This window comes from Nicotiana tabacum, chromosome 19, assembly GCF_000715075.1.
Source record: "Nicotiana tabacum cultivar K326 chromosome 19, ASM71507v2, whole genome shotgun sequence".
NCBI classification, from domain to species: Eukaryota; Viridiplantae; Streptophyta; class Magnoliopsida; order Solanales; family Solanaceae; genus Nicotiana; species Nicotiana tabacum.
This window is the reverse complement of record NC_134098.1, coordinates 12,859,316-12,871,501: the sequence shown is the minus strand read 5'-3', so window position 1 is coordinate 12,871,501 and position 12,186 is coordinate 12,859,316. Positions and strand designations below refer to the sequence as shown.

The following is a 12,186-nucleotide window of genomic DNA, read 5'->3' as shown; positions in this document are numbered from 1 at the left end:
TGTTTTGGCATATGAAAGTTGGGAAGTTCATGAATACGTATGCAAGGGCTTAATTAATTATTAGTATCAACCATGGTCATATGTGTAGTAGGTTGAATTGCTAAATATTCCTCCGTTGTAAGATGCCTTATGTGGTATTGTTGGGTTAGCAAAGTCTTAGGTTGCTCGAGTACAAGCAAGAGTTTAAGTGTGGGGTGGTGATGTTAGGCTAAAAATCCATATTTTTGCATGTAAATTGCCTTGCATTATGCAATCTTGTTAACTTTAGTATAAATATTTGTGGCCCGAGCTTAATTTTGGTATTTATTTGTGTAGGAATTTATCGGAGTTGATATGGAATGATTGTGCATAATTTGAAGCTAAAATAGAAGAATTTAGAGGAGTATGATTTTTTGGCATCCAAGTTTGAGCCGGGCACAGTTCAAAATGCGAAAGACATCACTACATAGAGTTGGGCGCCTGATGGTAGGCTAGAATCACGTGTTTTAGTCATAGTTTGCACTCTAATGATTGTATTTTACTTGTGTTTGAGTTTAAATGTTAGTGCATTGCACTTATTATGTGTTTTATGCCTTGCATGAAGTGATTTCTAGTTAAAAATATATTCGAGAGCTAAATTAAACAAGTTGGAGCTTTGAAATCTGAGTAAAAGCCCGAAGGATTAAATCGGGATTGCGTTCGGAGGTCGGGAACCAAGTCTGGATGTCAAAACGCGAAGAAAATAGAACATTCTGTAAAAACTTCACTGTCGCGCCACATGGGACGGCGCAATAGTGTATTTCTGTTGCTGCCCGTCAGAACCTGCTCTCTGAACTTCCCCACTAATTCCCTGCATGGGGAGGCGCAAGGCGTGGCGTGCCTGTGTAATTTTCTCAGATTACTTTCCTGTTTCGGCTTGGAAAAGGTAATTTCGCCTGGGCCCACTCCTGCAGGGTATAAATACACCAAAAAGATATTTTAGAAGGGACTTTTGACCTAGGAATATTTGGGAGAGTATTAGAGGCTACAAGACACATGATTTAATCATCTTTCCATTAATTCAATACGGAATTTGGATTGTAACGTTAGATTGATATTTTCTTACTCTTTAATTATATTTATGATGACTCCCTCCATAATTATGGAGTAGTTTACCTTAGGGTTTGACATGATTTGGTGACTTGGTTGTTGTTTATGGACTACTGTTTAATTGCTTGAATTTATTGGAGGAGCTTTAATATAGTTATGATTTTATTCTTTATCGTGTTTAATCGAAAGACGAACTTCTTATTGAATATTATTACAGCGTATGCCTTAGTTTATTTTGGAGATTCTTCGAAATAATCGAGAGATCTTTTTGAGTTACCATTTAATTTAAGATTGAGAAATATTCGCTAGAAGTTTCTCTTAGATCATTCCTACCAATAGATTCATGCAAGTTTCACCGCACTTCACATTAGTTTATTTGAAAGATTTAGATTTAATCGAGAGATGAGTCTGAATTGAAAGTATAAGCTAATCACCTATTGAATTCGTGAGAATTGATAGAACTTCAAGAGTAAACATAACAGTATCATATCTAGAATAATAACCTTGCACCTATCATGACAAAAACCTTATTTCCCACATTGATAAAAACCCTACTCTGCTAATCTCTAGTTATTTGCAGTCAATTGTCAATTGCTTTACTTTAGTAGTTAATCGTAGTTCATAATCATTTCAAATCAAGTTTTGATCATCCTAAATAGCGCTAAACCAGAAGTTACTAGAGCATTGTTTAAATCCAATCCATGTGTAATGATCCGGCCAGTCGTTTTTAAGAGTTGTAGCCCTGTTCCCTCCATTTACTGCTTATTTTATACTTTATAGTTGTTATGTGACTTGTCGGGGTAGTCGGTTCGGGTCCGGAGTGAATTCAGAATGAAATGAGACACTTAATCTAAAGATTGAAAGCTTAAGTTGAAATGATTGATCGGATGTCGATCTATGAGTAAACAACTTCGGAATAGAGTTTTGATGGTTCTATTAGCTCCGTTTGGTGATTTTGGAATTAGGAGCGTGTCTGTATTGTTATTTGGAAGTCCGTAGTGGAATTTGGCTTGGAATGGCGAAAGTTGAATTTTTGAGAAGTTTGACCGGAGTGAACTTTTTGATATCGGGGTCGGATTTCGATTCAGGAAGTTGGAGTAGGTCTGTAATGTCAAATGTGACTTGTGTGCAAAATTTGGGGTCAATCAGACGTGTTTTGGTAGGTTTCGGCATCATTTGTAGAAGTTGCATTTCTTTAGTTTCAATAGGCTTGAATCGGGGTGCGATTCGTATTTTTGAAATTGTTTGATGTGATATGAGGGCTCGACTAAGTTCGTATGAGGTTTTAGGACTTGTTGGTATGTTTGGTTGAGTTCCCGGGGGCCTCGGGTTGATTCCGGATGGTTAATGGATCAAATGTCGAAGTTGAGTTATTGCTGAAGATGGACCTCTGCTGGTGTAACCGCCCCTGTGGAGCTTTGATCGCAGGTACGGGCTGGCTTGCGCAGGTGCAAGATTTAGAGGGGAGCGTGCAGGTGGTTGCAGGTACGAGGACTTTTCCGCACCTGCATGGCCACAGATGCGGCGAGAGGTGCGCAGGAGTGGAAGGCGCGCAGGTGCGATAGGGAATTCCGCATCTGCGTGACAGCAGATATGGCGGGAGGACCGCAGAAGCGACTTGGATGCTCGTAGAAGCGGAGTGAGGGACCGCAGGAGCGTCGTGGACTGTATATGCTTGGGTGATGTCGCTTCTGCGATGCCGCAGAAGCGGAAAGCTTGGGCAGATTATTAAAACAAGGGTTCGCGATTTTAGCTTCATTTCAAGCATTTCAGGCACGGTTTAGGCGATTCTTGAGAGGGTTTTCGAGGGGATTCTTGAGGTAAGTCCCTAGTGCTCATTTTGATCAATAATCTTTCTTTCCCATTGATTTTTCCACCTAGTTAGTGTGTATTTGAGGTGTAAATTGAGAATTTGAGGCTAGGGATTTAGAGAGTTTGATTTGGGGATTTGGGTGACGATTTGGTGTCGGATTTTGATAAATTTGGTATGGTTAGACTCGTGGTTGAGTGGGCTTTCGGGTTTCGTGACTTTTATCAAATTTCGAGACATAGGCCCGAGGGCCGACATTGACCCGATTTTTGATTTTGATTAATAGCTTAGCATTTTCTTATGGAGTTGATTTCTTTAGCCCATATTGATTATATCGCATTGTTTATGGCTAGATTCGAGGCATTAAGAGGCCGTTTAGCGAGGCAAGGGTGTGTTGGAGTAGAGATTTGCTCGGATTGAGGTAAGTTACAGTTCTAAATTTGGTTCCGATGGTACGAAACCCCGTATTACGTGTCATGTATTTGGTTTTGAGGTGACGCACATGCTGGGTGACGGGCTTGTGGGAGTGCACCGTAGAAATGGTGACTTGGTCAAATTCTATGGAACCGTGTAGTTGAATAATCTGTTGTTATTTGTACATTCTCCATATAGTAGAGAAGTTGAACTACAAATTATGTTTAGACTATGTGTTAGCAGTGTAGGGACCCACAAAGGTCGTATATATGTTGAATTATCTGCTAAATTATTATTTTGTACTCAGTCACATTTTTACTTGTTTATTATATCTCAGTCTCTATTGTTCCTTGCTGATACATGATATCATTTCTGTTGGGGCTGACTTTCATGATTACTGAGAGCCCGAGAGACAGGGGCGACCCGTCCATAAAGTGGGTAAAGCAATTGCTTTAGGCCCCACATTTATGGGGGCCCCATTTTTTGGTTATATCTATATTATATATATAAATAAATAAAAATTATAAAATGAAACGGGAAATTTGAACACAAATTTGAGATAGTGGACCACAAGTCCACAACTTTCTCAAACAAAACTTTGTTGAGCAAAGTGAAAACAAGTAGACAACGTGTGCACTGTGCACTAATAGCTATGACACTATATTATATTTTATACTTTGTTCTTACTCACAAAACTTTGTTGAGTAAAGTGAAGACAAGTAGACAACGTGTGCACTGTGCACTAATAGCTATGCTACTATATTATATTTTATACTTTGTTCTTACTCACAAAATTTTGTTGAGCAAAGTGAAGACAAGTAGACAACGTGTGCACTGTGCACTAATAGCTATGCCACTATATTATATTTTATACTTTGTTCTTACTCCATTCTTTAACATTTCAACTTCAATAGCCAACATTATCGTGGAGCTGCTGAAGTGAGGACAACGTGACTAACTGACTTTGTCGAGCAAAGTGAAGAACACTATACCACTATATTATATTTTTATACTTTGTTCTTCAATTAATCACACTCCATTCTTCAATAGCCAAAGATCAAAGCTTTATTGTGGATCTTCAGAGTTCAGTGTATTGATTCAAGAAATAGTGGAGTGTTTTTGTTTGTTCTATTTTCATGATTCAAGTCTTACAACAAGCATACTCGAACAGAAAATTTAATTTCATATCAAGCTATCCGTTTTTGAACCAGGTTCTATTATTCTATCTTTTTATTATTTTCTCATTTAAAATTTAATATTTTGCTATTTATTGTATTTTTTGATTATTTATTACTTATTAGAAGATAAGTATGTCAAATAGAAAGTGTGAATCTGGTTATGAAAAACTCAAGAAAAGAAGAAGAATTCAAAATCTTATACAATCTCAAAAAGATGCTCTTAATAAATTTTTATTGAATAATAAAAATCTTGAATCAGAAAATTTGGGAGAGTGTTCTCTAGATGAGCAAGTTAGTAATTCAGTTGAGTTAGATAATTCGAAAATTAATAATATTCAAGTAGAAAAAGAACAAGTAAGTGACAAGTCGGAAATAGATCCTCAAAATAATACATTGATACTTATGAATGAAATAAATAATTCAACTCCTATAAATATATATGATCCTAGTCAATGAACTAATGTAGATACAAAGTTGAGAGATCTATTAATAGAAAAGGGGCCGATTAGAATAATTGACACAAATTTTTCGAATGATACATTTTCAAGACATTTTTCTACTACACATTATATTCAAAAATTGATGAATGGTGAAAGACATGATAGAAGATGGTTAGTTTATTCTAAAGACTTAGATAAAGTATTTTATTTTTGTTGTAAGTTGTTTAGTTTGAGTTCCGGAACTTATAGTAGTAAACTAGCTAGTGAAGGTAGTAATGATTGGAGAAATATTAGTACTAAGCTTAAAACTCATGAAACAACAAATGAACATATTATTAACATGGCTGCATGGATTGATTTAGAAATAAGACTGCAAAAAGATAAAACGATCGATAAAGATGTTCAAGAATAAATCAATAGAGATAGAGAGCATTGGAAAAATGTATTGTTAAGAATTATTGCCGTGATCAAAACTCTTGGAAAAAATAATTTAGCATTTAGAGGAAAAAATGAAAAGATATATCAAGAGAATAATGAAAATTGTTTAAGTTTAATTGAAATGATTGCAGAATTTGACCCTGTCATGCAAGAACATATTCGACGAATTAAGCATGATGAAATTCATAGTCATTACCTTGGGCATAGAATACAAAATGAATTGATAAACTTATTGACAAGTGAAATTAAGAATAAAATTATAGAAAAAATTATAGAAGCAAAATATTTCTCTATCATACTTGATTGCACTCCAGATACAAGTCATCAAGAACAAATGTCTTTTATACTGCGGAGTGTGGATATTTCGGCAACTCCAATAAAAATTAATGAATATTTTTTAGAATTTTTAAAAGTAGATGATACGAGCGGAAAAGGTCTTTTTGAAGTTATTATAGATAAAATAAAAAATATTGGACTTGATATTTATAATTTAAGAGGGCAAGGATATGATAATGGGTCAAATAAGAAGGGAAAACATCAAGGAGTGCAAAAAAAACTTCTTGATGTAAATCCTAGATCATTTTATACACCATGTGGTTGTCATAATCTAAATTTGTTACTTTGTGATATGGCTAATTCTTGTACAAAAGCTATATCATTTTTTGGAGTGGTACAACGTATATATTCACTATTTTCATCTTCTACTAAGCTATGGAAAGTATTAAAGGATAGTGTACCTAGTCTAACTCTTAAATCATTGCCACAAACTCGTTGGAAAAGTCGTATTGAAAGTATTAAAGCAATAAGATTTCAAACTCCACAAATAAGAGATGCTTTATTGAAATTAGTAGAAATTAGTGATGATCCAAAAACTAAAAGTGAAGTTAATTCCTTAGTAACATATGAACTCGAAAATTTTGAATTTTTATTGGGTATGACTATTTGGTATGATATATTATTTGTTGTTAATTCAGTTAGCAAAAGTATGCAGTCAAAAGACATGCATATTGATGTTGCCATAGATCAATTAAAAGGTTTGATTTCTTTTTTTAACAAATATAGAGAAGAAGGATTTGTAACTGCTATGATTTCTGCCAAAGAAATTACATTTGAAATAAATATCGAATCCGAATTTCGTAAGAAACGTGTGATATCTAGGAAGAAAAAATTTGATGAGAATGTTGATAATGAAATCTCAAAGTCTCTTGAAGAGTCCTTTAGAGTTGATTACTTTTTATACATTGTTGACAAGGCTATTGTTTCACTTCAAAATAGATTTGAACAATTTGAAGCATATGAAAATATTTTTGGTTTTCTATTTAGTGGTAAAAAACTAAGATCACTAAATGATGGAAATATAAAAACACATTCCCTTAATCTTGAATTTTTCTTAAAGCATAATAATCAATCCGATATTGATGGTTTAGATTTATTTTCTGAGTTGAAAGTATTAAGAAAAATAGTACAAGTAGAAGATAATAGTTTAATTGATATACTCAATCAAATAAAGAGACTTGATTCTTTTCCAAATGCCTATATTGCTTATAGAATAATGCTAACGATTTCAGTTACCGTTGCTTCAGCGGAAAGAAGTTTTTCAAAATTAAAATTGATAAATACCTAAGATCAACAATGTCTCAAGAGAGATTAAATGGGTTAGCTATATTGTCAATTGAGAAAGACTTATTAGGAAAAATTGATTATAAAAAAATTATTAGTAACTTTGCATCTAAAAAAGCTAGAAAAATTGACTTCAAATAATAATAAAAAAATTAAAACATTAAGGCTCCTCATTAAAATTTGGCTTTAGCCCCCAAAATACGTCGGGCCGCCCCTGCCGAGAGACTGGAGAGATTGATGACTAAGTGAGGCCGAGGGCCTGATTGGGAGATATTGGTACTATAGCACGTGAGTTGCCCGTGCGGATCCAGATATTATACTATAGCACGTAAGTTATCCGTGCAGCACGTGAGTTGTCCGGTTGCTGCAGAACGGGCTCAGAAGGCAACTCACTGTGAAGCCTCGAAGTGGTAATCAAGTGCACGCGCCATACTGATATCCAGATGCATCTGCCTCAGATCCTGCACGTTTAAGTGCAGAAGTGCAGCGTAAGTACATAAACAATATGTACCCAGTAAGTATCTAGTCTAACCTCGAAGAAGTAGTGACGAGGGGACGACTTTGACACTTACTATGGGCTAACAATAATATGTCAAAATTTACAAATAAGCATGGATTTCGTGAATAATACTGAAAACTCAATAACAGGAAATAATAAATAAATTTTTTTTTACAAGTACTAAGTCCCGAATTTATTTTCATCATTTATCAATTTATCTCTCAAGCCAATGAAGCAATATCAATTATAAATGATTCCAAAGATGTATCATGCGCAAATTATATTGAGGTCATACGACCCGATCCAACATAAATATTTAAACTGTGCACCGCCGAGGGTCGAACGACACGAACCATAGATGCATATATCTGCTACCGAGGCGTTTAGCCCGCTCCACAAAGAAAAATACTTTAAAGAAACACAAATTCTAAATAACAGTCAAGTGTTCCATTCACAACTTCAAGTAAGTGGAATTTAACCTTTTTAAAAATTCCTTTATAAGTTTACAAACTAACTTAAGCAATTAAATTAACATTTAAGGGTGCAAACATCTCAAGTATAGTATGATATGAGTCCTAGACTACCCGGATAATAGCATCATTAGTAGCTACGTACAGGCTCTCGTCATCTCGTGCGTATATAGCCCCCCACAAATAGAAACACATGTTAATCAATTCACCTATGGGGATAATTCCCTCTTACAAGGTTAGAAAAGAGATTTACCTCGTCTCAAAGCCTACTTTCCGGTCCAAGATTATGCTCGATCCCTCAATTTGGTTCCAAACGACTCGAAACTAATCAAATATTATATAAAATGATCAATACATGTTCAAAAGTTCATATCTTAACTATCAAAGTGATTTCCCAAGCCTATTTGAAAAATCCCTAAAATTCACCCCAGGCCCACGTGCCCGGATTCCGAAAATGTTTAGAGAAAGTTGTTACCCATGACATTATGAACTCAAATATATGATTTTCACTAGGTTCCTTAACAAATTTCGTGGTTAAATCTCCTCTTTATCAAAACCTAGTTTTTCACCCAAACCCCAAGACTTTCACTAATTTACATGTTATAATCTACACATAAACTATGTATTTAACTCACATTTGATAGGAATTACTTACCTCAATTAGTTTATAAAAATCCCCTCTCTAACCATCTCCAAAATCACCCCCAAGAAGTGTAATAAGTGGGAAGAATGTCTAAGTCCCGTATTTAAAATAACCTCACTGCACAACGAATCTTGCACCTGCAAGGCCACTGCCGCACCTGCGGTGCCGCTTCTGTGGAGGAAATCTCGCAGGTGCGGTCCTCCCCCAGCTGGCCAACGTTCGTCTGCGAAGCTAGAGCCGCTCCTGCGACCTTCGACACGCTCCTGCGGACATAGCCGCTTCTGCGGTTTCCCCAATCGCACTTGCGCGTTCGCAGGTGCGCAAACTAGCACGCATCTGCGGTCCATGGCCAAATGCTCCCAGCCACTTCTGCGGCACGAACCACGCACCTACGGGCTCGCACCTGTGGCCCAAGGCTCGCATGTGCGGTTACACTAGAACTAGTGCAACCAGCAACCCTTTTTAGTTTCAAATTCAATCCGCGCATCGTCCGAAGGGCCTCCGGGCCCCCCAAGGCCCCGTCCAAACATACCAACAAGTTTGGAACAATAAAACGGACTTTCTCAAACTCTTGAAACGTACAAAACAACATCAAAACTAAGAATCACACCCCAAACCAATTGAATTAAAATATGAACTTCAAGTTCTTTAATTTATTCCCAACGCGCCGAAACGTACTTAAACTACAAGGAATGACACCAATTTTGCGTGCAAGTCTTAAATGATGTCACGGAACTATTCCTGGTCTCGGAATTCCATTTTGACCTCGATAACACTAAAATCTATTTCAAACCAAGTTTAAGGAACTTCAAAAACCTTCAAAGAACCAACTTCACTATTAGGCGCTGAAATGCTCCCAGGTCATCTAAAACCCGATCCGAACATATGCCCAAGTCCGAAATCATCATACAAACCTATTGAAACCATCAAATCCCGATTTTGAGGTTGTTTACTCAAAACGTTGACCGAAGTCAAACTTAGCCTTTTTAGCCCACCTTAAGGAACTAAGTATTCCGATTTCAATCCGAACCCTTCCAAATCCCGAACTAACCATCCCCGCAAGACATAAAATAGTAGAAGCACATACGAGGGTCTTACTTAGGGGAACGGGTTCTAAAAAGCAAAACGATCGGTCGGGTCGTTACATTCTCCACCTCTTAAACAAACGTTCGTCCTCGAACGGGTCTAGAATCATACCTGGAGTGCCGGATAAGTGTGGATATATACTCCGCATGCCCTCCTCGGACTCCCAAGTCACCTCCTCGACTGGTTGGCCCCTCCACTGGAGTTTTACCGTAGAAATCTTCTTGGACCTCAACTGGCAAACCGTCCTATCCACAATGGCAACTGTCTCTTCCTCATAACCCAGGCTTTTATCTAACTAAATCGTGCTGAAGTCCAACACATGTGACAAGTCGGCGTGATACCTCTAGAGCATAGACACGTGGAAAACCGGATGAACTCCCGATAGACTAGGAGGTAAGGCAATCTTATAAGCATCCTCCCCAACTCGTCTTAACACCTCAAATGGGCCTATAAACCTTGGGTTCAACTTGCCCTTCTTCCCGAATCTCATAATCCCCTTCATCGGCGAAACCTTCAAGAGAACTTTTTCACCCACCGTAAAAGATAAATCACGCGCCTTCTGATCCACGTAACTCTTATATCTCAACTGTGCCGTGCGAAGTCGCTCCTGAATCAACTTTATCTTTTCCAAGTCATCCTTCACCAAATCAGTACCATATAACTTAGCCTCGCCGGGCTCAAACAACCCGATGGGAGAACAACATTGCCGACCATATAAAGCCTCAAATGGAGCCATCTCGATGCTAGACTGGTAACCGTTGTTGTAAGCAAACTTGGCCAAGGGCAAGAATCGATTCCACTGCCCTCCAAAGTCAATCACACATGCTCTGAGCATGTCCTCCAAGATCTGAACTGGCCGCTCCGACTGTCCGTCGGTCTATGGATGAAATGTTGTGCTAAGCTCTACACGGGTCCCCAACTCACTCTGTACTGCTCTCCAGAAATATGAGGTGAACGAAAGGCCTCTGTTTGATATGATGGAAATAGGCACACCATGCAACCGAACTATCTCCTGAATATAAATCTGGGCCAACCTCTCTGAAGTATACGTAGTCACAACTGGGATGAAGTGCGCCGACTTGGTCAATCTGTTAACAATGACCCAAACTGCATCGAACTTCCGCAAGGTCCGCGGCAACCTAACTATGAAATCCATAGTAATGCGCTCCCACTTCCACTCAAGTATAGTCATCTATTAAAGTAGGCCACCTGGCCTCTGGTGCTCATACTTAACCTGCTGGCAATTTAGGCACCTATATACATACTCAACTATGTCTTTCTTCATCCGCCGCCACTAATAATGCTGCCTCAGGTCACGATACATCTTCGTAGCACCTGGGTAACTGGAATATCGAGAATTGTGTGCCTCCTCTAAAATCCTCTTCCTAAAGCTAACAACATTAGGAACACATAGACGACCCTGGAGTCGCAGAACACCATCCTCGCCAATAATAACCTCTTTGGCACCACCCTGTAGTACCGTCTCTCTGAAGACCAACAAGTGCGGATCATCAAGCAGCCGAGCCTTTATCTGCTCTAATAGTGAAGATTGGGCAACGACACATGCAAGAACTCGGCTGGGCTCTGAAATATCCAACCTCACAAGTCTGTTAGCCAAGGACCGAATGTCCAAATCTAGTGGTCGCTCCTCTGCTGAAATGAAGGCGAAGCTACCCCTACTCTCTGCCTTTCTGCTCAAGGCATCCGTGACTACATTCGTCTTGCCCGGATGATAAAGAATGGTGATGTCATAATACTTCAGTAACTCAAGCCATTTGCGTTGCCTCAAATTGATATCCCTTTGTTTGAACAAATGTTGCAAGCTGCGATGATCAGTGTAAACCTCATAGGACACCCCATAAAGATAATGCCTCCAAATCTTAAGAGCATGAACAATCGCTGCCAACTCCAAGTCGTGCACATGATAATTCTTCTCATGGTGCTTTAGCTGACGTGAAGCATATGCATTAACTCGCCTCTCCTGCATCAATACACAACCCAAACCAACGCGTGAAGCATCACAGTTCACAGTATACATCCCCGAGCTGGAAGGTAACACTAGAACTGGTGATATAGTCAAAGTTGTCTTGAGCTTTTGGAAGCTCGCCTCACAATCATCGGACCAACGAAACTGAGCACCTTTCTGGGGCAATCTAGTCAAAGGTGCTGCAATAGATGAGAAGCCCTCCACGAACCAGCGATAATAACCTGCTAACCCCAAGAAGCTCCTGATATCAGTCGCCGAAGTAGGACGAGGCCAACTCTGAACTGCCTCAATCTTATTGGATCCACCTTAATAGCCTCACCTGATACAACATGCCCCAAGAATGCTACAGAATCTAGCCAAAACTCACACTTGGAGAACTTAGCATATAGCTTCTGTTCTCGCAAGGTCTGAAGCACCACTCTCAAGTGCTGCTCGTGTTCCTCCATGCTACGTGAGTAAATCGAAATGTCATCAATGAAGACAATGACAAACGAATCAATATAAGGCATAAACACCCTGTTCATCAAGTCCAT

The 12,186-nt window shown here is 38.4% G+C and overlaps 1 pseudogene; it reads left to right on the top strand.

Moving 5' to 3' along the window:
* The first annotated feature begins 4,955 nt into the window (after positions 1–4,955).
* LOC142173387 (uncharacterized) lies at positions 4,956–6,901 on the top strand (annotated as a pseudogene).
* Positions 6,902–12,186: the final 5,285 nt, after the last annotated feature.